Genomic DNA, 9,044 nt, shown 5'->3' with positions numbered 1-9,044 from the left:
TGATAGGTAAAATGGGCCATATTCTTCTAATTTTGATATAACATCAACCTATCTACCTAGGTCACACATAAATTTTGAATTTATGTCAAAATATGGATCCCAAGAGAAGATCATCATCAGTATGTCAATTTCACGACAGTATCCTTGCTCATTTTGGTCTAATAAAACCAACAAAACACAAATGTTCCAGCAACCACCCCATGCCATCCATACATGGAACCATTGGTCGCAGCAAATGGAGTTTTGCATGACGTGGATAAGTTCACTTACCTTGGCAGTATGCTTTCCAGGGATGTACGCATTGATAATGACGTGGATGTATACATTGCCAGAGCTAATTCAGTATTTGGGAGCCTTTGAAGGAAAGAGTGGGAGACTAACATATTAGACTTACTACCAAGCAGAAGGTCTACAGAGCTATTGTGCTGACCTCATTGTCGTATGCCTGTGAAACCTAGACAATATACCAGCACCATGTCAGATAAATGAATTGCTTTCATTTGAACCATCTTAGGAAGATTCTGAAGATCACCTGATAAGATAAGATAAGATACCACACACTCAGGTACTTTTTTGAGGTAAGCAGTGAGGTATTCAAACTCTACTGCAGAGAGCACAGCTTCAATGGACTGGCCACATTATTCTAACACCAAACATATGCTTGCCAAAAAGACTGTCATATGGGTACCTCACACAGGGCAAGTGCTCACATGGGGGTCAGAAAAAAGGATGAACATCTCTCTAAAGAATTTTGGAAATGGGGAGCTAGGTAGCACAAGGGATAGAGCACTGGCCCTGGAGTCAGGAGGACCTGAGTTCAAATCTGGCCTCAGACCAACATGACATTTACTAGCTGTGTGACCCGGGGTAACTCACTTTATCCAAACTGCCTGAAAATAATAGAAAAATTAAAAATTTTGGAATTGATTATGTGACACTGGCACAGGACAGTGGCATGTTCTCATCAGAGAAGGTGCTGTGTCCAAGGATCAAAACTAAATTGAAGAAGCTCAAAAGAAATGCAAGATGTGCAAATTTAGAGAATCCACCCCAAATGTTCACATGTGGAATCTTTATGCCCAACTCGTGGTAGAGTATTCTGAGTTGTATTGGTCTGATCAACCACAGTCAGATGCACTATGACTTAACTCTAACATAGTGACATCATTTTGGTCCTCTTTCAAAAGGAAGAACAACAACCATCCAATCTTGGTAAATGGTATGATATTGGTCTTATTAAATTTGCCCAGTTTCTGTCAGACTGCTCTTTGCCTTTCCCAACAATTTTGACAGTAATAAATTCTTATTCCAAAACCTTAAATTTTCACATTTATCAAATAGAGGTTTACTAAAATCGTTTGCTACTGTATGATGCATGTCTGCTCTGTTCAACCGATCAGTTCATGTAATTCTTTCTGTGCATTTCTAAGAGTATCCTGCTCAATATTTCTATAGTACAATAGTATTCCATCACAATCACACAGCATGTTTGGTTCAGCCGTTTCCCCAACTGACTGACATTCCCACAATTACCAGTTCTTTGCCACCACAAAAATAGCTGCTATAAATATTTTAGAACATCTCGGTTATTTTTCTTTTTCCCTAATCATCTTTCTAAGAGGCTTAGTAGTGGTATTGCTGGGTCAAAGGGTATAGGCAGTTTAATAACTCATTGAGCATAATTCAAGATTGCTCTCCAAAATGATCAGATCAGTTCACAATTCCACAAACCATGCATACATGTCCCAAGAATTTTAAAAACATATTGCTGTCTAACTTTTTATTTTCACTACTAAGTGTTCATTGTCATGCATAGTGCTACCGTATGTAAACATTCAGAAAACTCACTCATCCCCAAAATGCATACAACTGCATGCTACCATAGTACATACAGAAAACTGGTTTTAAAAAAATCTTTTTTTTATAACGAGAGATTAAAAGGGTACCATCATTTCTGGTAACAATTATTAAAGTTGTGACTCAGTTTGACAGTATAACTTTGCTCTTCAATAAAAGAAGAATTGGGAACACTAGGGCAGTGTCTGATCAATATCTAACTACTACAGAAAATTAGGAAGGCAAATATTAGTGCATTTCCCATTTATTTTATGAAGAGAACTGAGCAAAGCCCAGTTCTTCAGGTTTCAGGAGCCGAGGTCCATCGTTTAATAACTTCATTCCCACTCATCAAATTTATTTGTGATTCACAATAAATAAAAAATTTATTAATTTTCTGTGAATGATCATGTGAGGAGTCACTCAGCAATTAATTGACCAGAAAATGAGCTTTTTATGTCTTGACTTCTGTCTGATTTTCAACTTTAGTACTATAAGCCTAGAAATGAGAAGCTTTAGTCAAAGCCACTAGCAACTATAATGAACCATATGCAACACTTTTTTCTAGATGCTAAATTATCTAGAACCAGTCCTGTGTTACCAAAGTTTGCACGGAGAAAACTGTGGTGTTCTTAGTGGAGTTAAATGTCCAGTTTCTCCTTGATATTGTTGAAGGAATTTGCTCCCATGGAATCGGCCTGGCCTTGCTCCCACCATTCCTTGTGTTCACCCAAGGATAAAAATGGTTGTGAGGGAGGGTTGAGGTTCCCAATGGACATATGTGAGATTGCATCTGGGACTTTCTCTGTGAAGGTATCATTGCCAACACCAAACTGCTAGAGAAAGGTAAAATGTTGGTGTTGAAGATATCCCAACAAATAGTGAGGAATTGTGAGTCATAATGCGGTCATGAAAGTCATTCCTGCAACTATTCATCTGGGGGTTAGGGTATAATTCCATAATTTGATTCATCTCAGGAGATGCATGAATTCTGCCTTTTCCCCAAGGACCTTAAGTGCTGGATGGCAGAAGTATATAATAATTAGGTTAGAAATAAATGCCAGGTGTTTTCTGATATTTCTTGTTGCCCAACAGCTAAAGAAGATGTTCATCAAATCCTGACCCCCACCACCAAAGCTGCCCTGTTCAGAAGCCATATGTAACAGCTGATAGTATATTTCAGTGGAAAATCAACAAAGACTCCAGAATTGAAACACTCAGACCAATCTGTGTATGGTGCTGCCAATAGCTTCTCTCTCTCTTTCTCAATAAACTCATCAATATTTGCCAGTAACAGAGTATCTGCCTCCATGAACACACATTATGAATACTGTTTAGTGACCAGAAGTAGAGTTTCTGTCTTTCACTGAGGTTGAATGAGCTGGATATTTGCTGTCCAAGGTATTGATCATGATGATTACATTGAAAATCTTTTCTAAACTTTGCTGTTATGGAGTTGGGGAGGCAGTCACTGCTCACTGGTGAGTGCAGGAACCCAAAGCACCTCAATGAAGGGGCACCTGAGAGGAACATCTAGATCTTCCTTACTTTCAAAAAAGAATGTAAATATTTTTAATAAGTTATTCCATCAACATTTACCCATTTGCCTTAATACTTTTTTGGCTATATTGGTGAGTCAATCACGATAAGTTCCTTGTGTAATGTCGGTTTCATTCATGATTGAAGGTCCAAAAATCTCCTCACAATGATTAATTAAATTTGTTACATCAGTCAAAGGAGAAAAATAGAAACATTTATTACATTTCCTTACAAGTGATGAATGGGACACTCTTTAGTCTCTGTGTAAAGTCATTATTGTGCATTTGAGAGAAATAATTATTTCTCACTTACATTTAATTACTATTTCTTTAAATATGGCCAAGATTTTGGCCTTCTACTTCCTCATTGACAAGTCACTTCCTGTGGGTTACTCAGGCAGCCTTTGAAGGCTGATACTGAGAGGGAGAACTCAGATCTGTTCGAAAGATAAAGTTAGGTGTGGGAAAATGTGGGTTCTCCCTTTTATCACACGAGGATATGAATCCAAATAATTCTCTTTGACCAAAACCAAGGGATTAGAATCACATCCCCACATCCTCAGTAGAATAGGTCCCTGTCTTAGTATAATATTCATTCTTTCATTGTTGACCAATCAGAGTTGATTCAAACTCTCAGAAACACACATTTTTCCATGGGCATTGAATGGGTTCCATGATGTTTTTTTTCAAAGAAGATGGCCAAATGGCCATCTTTTATTAATAACATGCTAGCATTATTAATAAAATGATTAATTACTGAGAAATGCCTCTCAAACTTTTTATATGTTGCACATAATGTATGTGAGATTTCTGTATGCGTATAATACTGAGAAAATTAAAATTAAAATGGATCTGTTGAGGTTTAGAGGTGGAGAGCTGGGACCCCAAAATCAGAACACCGGCATCCTGTTCAAATCAATTCAATTTCAGCCAATGTCATGTATATTAGAACATTCGGGTGAGTGAGATTTAAAGAATCTGCCAGATTGGACAGACTCTTAAGCAATCTAAGCATGTGTATTGCTAATATAACTGGGCCAGATGTTAAGAATCTGAGTCCCTTAAGTAGGACAGGTAGATCTTATATATAGAAAGACTGTGGAAGGGATCTAGGAGTGCCAAATAGTCTGGGGTACCTGGAGGAGGGGGTCTGAGAAGGATCAAGATGAGAGTGGCCATTAAGCTGGGGTTACTGTGAGGTAACAGAATGCCAGGGACCTGGACCATGTGACCAAGGGAGAATGGAGTCCAAATAAGATTAAAGGTGGGAAGTGTCAGGGGGTAGTGTGAAGTGGCATAGGGAGGTAAGGCAATGGAGGGCTAGGCTAGGTTAAGGGTAACAGAGAATTGGGAGATTGGGCATAGGAGATAATGAAAGGCCAGTTGGTAAGATTAAAGCCTCAGAAGAACTAGAGATTTGAACATGTGGGAAAGTCCAGAAATTTTTCTTTTTGGAATTCAGATCCCAAAACATAATCTTTATCTTTTAGGAGTTCAGATCCCACCTCATCAGATCCTGTATCATTTTCTTATTGATCCTATTTACAGCCTATTGCTTTTGTCCTGTAACTGACTTCTTAGTCTCTGTCTCTAAACTTAGTTCAGAATTCTGCTGACCTGTGATGGGTTATGTTTAGAAATCCAGTTCTCTTGCTAACTACTGTTCTATTCCTGCCTCAAGGAATTCTGGTAACCTGGGAAGATATGGTCTGCCACAAGGGAGTTGGCCCTAATATATTTACAACACCTTCAATCCTTCACTGATGTCTGGTTTGCTGTCCAAGTAACTCTGGGCCATTATCTTGGTCCTTACAACTGGACTCAATCAATAACCCTTCTAGTCACCAAAAGGAAGAAGGAGGGTTGTTGCTAGACCCCAATTTCAACCAATATGGTGTTATCCAAACTTCAGCTATATAACCAATTATGTTGCCCTTAAGCACATGAATGTCACCTATCCTGTTATGTTTTTTTTCTGTAGTTGCCAAAAACCTCTCAAAGGGAAGCTGCCTTTTCCTTGGCATCTTTGACTGGAGAATGAGGCAGCCATTGAACCATCTTATTCTCAGGTTATTATTCTTGATAATAGAATGTTATCTTGCTTAGAGAAATGTGCCTTAGTTTACATTTTTCTTAAATTTAACTTTCAACAATATTTAATAGTAATGAGTATTTTTTTCTTAATGTGTTAAAATGTCAGAGAAATTACTTATTATCTACCTAACATGGAAATCATGGATAGAACACATCTCAGCAATGTTGGAGAGTCTCATTCATGAAGAAACAGAAGGTCAAATCACAAAAAGCTTTTATTAAGCACTTACCATGTGCCAGGAAGGGTGCCAAGAACTGGGGATATAAAGGCAAAAAGCAGTCCCTGTTTTTAAGGAGGTTAGTCTCATTCAGGGAGACAACATGAAAATAATTATGCTCAAAACATATATGGTATATATGTGTGTATTTGTGTGTGTGTATGTATATACAGGATATATCCAGCACAAAGACACTGGAATTAGGATTGGAGAAGGAAGAGGGGGGCAGAATTTCAGGTGAGATTTGAAAAAAGCCAAAAGGGAGAAGAGGCAGGGATGAGGAAGAGAAGAATTCCTTTTTTTTTTTGGGGGAGGGATAGGAAGAGGGGGGGCAGGGAAGCAGTGAGTGAAGTGACTTGCCCAGGGTCACACAGCTAATAAATGTCAAGTATCCCAGACCAGACTTGAACTCAGGTCCTTCTGACTCTAAGGCTGGTGCTGTATCCACTACACCACCTAGCTGCCCAGGAGAAGAATTCCAACCAGTGAGAACACATGGAGTAGGGAAATGAAATCTCTTCTGAAAGGAACAGTGAGGAGGTCAGCATCACTGAATTGCCAAGCACAAGGAAGGAAGCAAGGTAGAATAAGAGAGGAAAGATAGGAAGGGGCTGTGTTATGAAAGGTTGTAAAAGCCAAATAGCATTTTATATTTTCTCTCGGAGGTAATACAGAGTCACTGGAATTTGGGGGAAATCATCATATCTGTGCTTTAGGAAGATAATTTTGATAGTTAAATTTAGTATGGACTAGAGTGAAGAGAGTACTGAGGCTGGGAAACAACCAGCAGATAGCATAATATCCAGGTTGAGCTGAATAAGGGCCTACCTCATGTTGTGTACCTTGAGGAGAGAAGGAAGAGTATTCTAGATATGTGATGAAAGTACAATTTACAAGACATAACTACCAATTAAATATGGGGTAGCAATGGGAGTTAGAGTCAGGCATTAAGATTGATGGCTAGCTACTGGAAAAGTTGCTTTCTGCTGGAATAGAAGAAAAAACAACACAGGCTATAAATGGAAATGATTCAGATTCTCTCTACACCTGTTGCTGGATCTAGGTCCCTTCTGTTTATGTGTATCATGAGCTCAACCCCTTTCTGGACTCAATGGCACCTCAGGGAAGTTTCTCTATAGTCTCACATTCCTTTTCCTCACTGTGTCTGTTGCACAGTAATACACAGTAATATTCTCACTATTAACGAAATTCACCTGTAGATATAACATGCTGTTGCCATCATCTCTGGAGATGGTGAATCAACCTTTCACAGGGTCTACATAGCATGTCTACTTCCACAGTGCTAATTCTTGCAACCCATTGCAACCCCTTCCCTGGAGCCTGGCAGACCCAGTTCATCCAGTAGCTACTGAAGGTAAATCCAGAAACGTTTGCAGGACAGATGCAAAGAACCCCCAGGCTGTCTCACATCACTTCCAGACTCCACCTGGACACCTGCAATACAGAGACATTGTATTAAAGTCAATAATCACATTAAGTCACCACTTCACATTGTCCCTCCCTCTCCATAAAAATACCTTGGAAAACAATCAAGAGGAAATTCCAGTTCAGCTTAAATTTCATGGTGAGTTTCTAGGTTAGTCCTCTGTGTGGAAGGACACACAGAGCTTGATCTTGTCTCCCAGAGATACAGGTACAGTTTGGGGTTGCTTTTCATCCCAGTAGGGTTGGACCAATTTGCATGTCTTGCTCTATTCAAAGAGAAGAAGAACATCTTCTTACTCCCAGGGAGAAGTCTCTTTCCTGAACTTCAGAGAGAAAGTTCTCTTAGAGCTGCTTCCAAAGCACTGGGGAATGTTGGTGACTCTGAGGCTCCCAGAGTGGATGGTTTTGACTCAGTATCAATCATACCACATCACCTCAATAACTCTAAACAGTTGGGTCTGAGACTAGTAGTAGTAGTAGTTGGCCTTTTGTGTTCCTAATAAACTTCTCAATCTTAGTCTCATTTCTGATTGTCAAAGCTTCTCAACCATCTTACATTTCCAGTGCTCAATAGATTGAATCTGTTCTATGAATCACTTTCTTCTCAGGGTCTCTTTGGATTCTTGGCACCTATGCTGTTTTCTGAGTCTTCTTTTTGTTTCTCTTTACCTAAAATTACATTTCATTTAAATTATTTATCCACAATCCCAGTTATATTCCCCCATTACCTTGCTAGAGGCAGCTTCCCAGAATATCGAGTTCCACTGCCACCTACTGTAAATTTAATTGTATACTCAGCCACATTTTTTCATTCTCACTTCCACTTTCCCTTTTTTTTTTCCAGAAGAGGGATTTGTAATTTCAGAGTCCTTATGCTTTTAGAGAGCTACATCCAGAGAACTTTTAGAGATCATCACTATTTTGAAGGATTCAATTCCTGGGGAAAAAAGCCACTAATTCCTCTCTTGGTCACCATTATAGCATGGAATCTTTGTCACAGAGCAGGAGGGGTCTCAGCCATGTCTTTTTGTTTTCTCTCACCTGCTATTGTGATTACATTTGAGTGATTCCTTCTTATTCCATTGCTTACTAAATTAAGGATAATTTATAATACAACTCTAAGTTGTGAATGGAGTTCAATGGCTATAGAAGAGAAAAGTTCAGAATAGTCCTCTTCAAGTGCTGAGTCCATAAATCACTGTTTCACACATGCTAGTATAAGGGTCTCAGATTTTAGACTTTTCCCATTTCAGATCACCCTATGTGTCCTATTCACAGATAGCAAAGGTTGCAAAACTTAAGAGTGTCCCATTCACTGTTTGTAAGGAAATTTGAAGAAATGTTTATTTTATTTTTACTCCCTTAGTTGACATGAACAATTTTAATCAGCCTGAGAGTACAGTCCTTGGTCATATGATGAAGGCAACTGATGCTACATGGGCAAGGTCTAGATTAGCCATGTCCCTTGGTTGATATAAAAAAGCAATCTAGCCAGTTGTAAACAGAAGAGAGTCAGCTCTGCTGCCAAAGTTGAGCTAAGGAAAAAGCTGGCCAGGATACAATTGTAAGACCAGTCCAGCAAAGATACTGTTCCACAAAGAGAAATGTGGAAGTTTCAAAATAAGAAGAAGGAAGTCAAGGTCTTAAAGTGGCAGAGACTTGAGTTGGCTTCACCATGTGTATTCTTCATGTATCTTTCAACTAGCATGTTCTCTGCATGTACCCATTCTTCACCCTACTGTGTGTGTTTGTGGGAAAGTGTGCCTCATGTTTATAGTTAGAAAGTTCATACCATAACTTTTGTCTTTACTTTGAACTAATTGTGTCAACTGGTTTGGGCCCATGAGTATGGACTTACAAACTACTTGGGGTAAAAGTGACTAGGAGGAGTAGGCTAAGACAGGGATGCTAC

At 39.0% G+C, this 9,044-nt stretch overlaps 1 pseudogene; it reads right to left on the bottom strand.

The window, feature by feature from the left end:
- Window positions 1-2,477: 2,477 nt before the first annotated feature.
- On the bottom strand, window positions 2,478-7,270 carry LOC110204132 (glycogenin-1 pseudogene; annotated as a pseudogene).
- Window positions 7,271-9,044: the final 1,774 nt, after the last annotated feature.

The sequence above is a fragment of the Phascolarctos cinereus genome, unplaced genomic scaffold (genome assembly GCF_003287225.1).
Source record: "Phascolarctos cinereus isolate Bilbo 61053 unplaced genomic scaffold, phaCin_HiC Scaffold_112;HRSCAF=662, whole genome shotgun sequence".
Lineage (NCBI taxonomy): Eukaryota > Metazoa > Chordata > Mammalia > Diprotodontia > Phascolarctidae > Phascolarctos > Phascolarctos cinereus.
The sequence above is the reverse complement of the archived record's forward strand: the minus strand, read 5'-3'. Positions and strand labels throughout refer to the sequence as shown.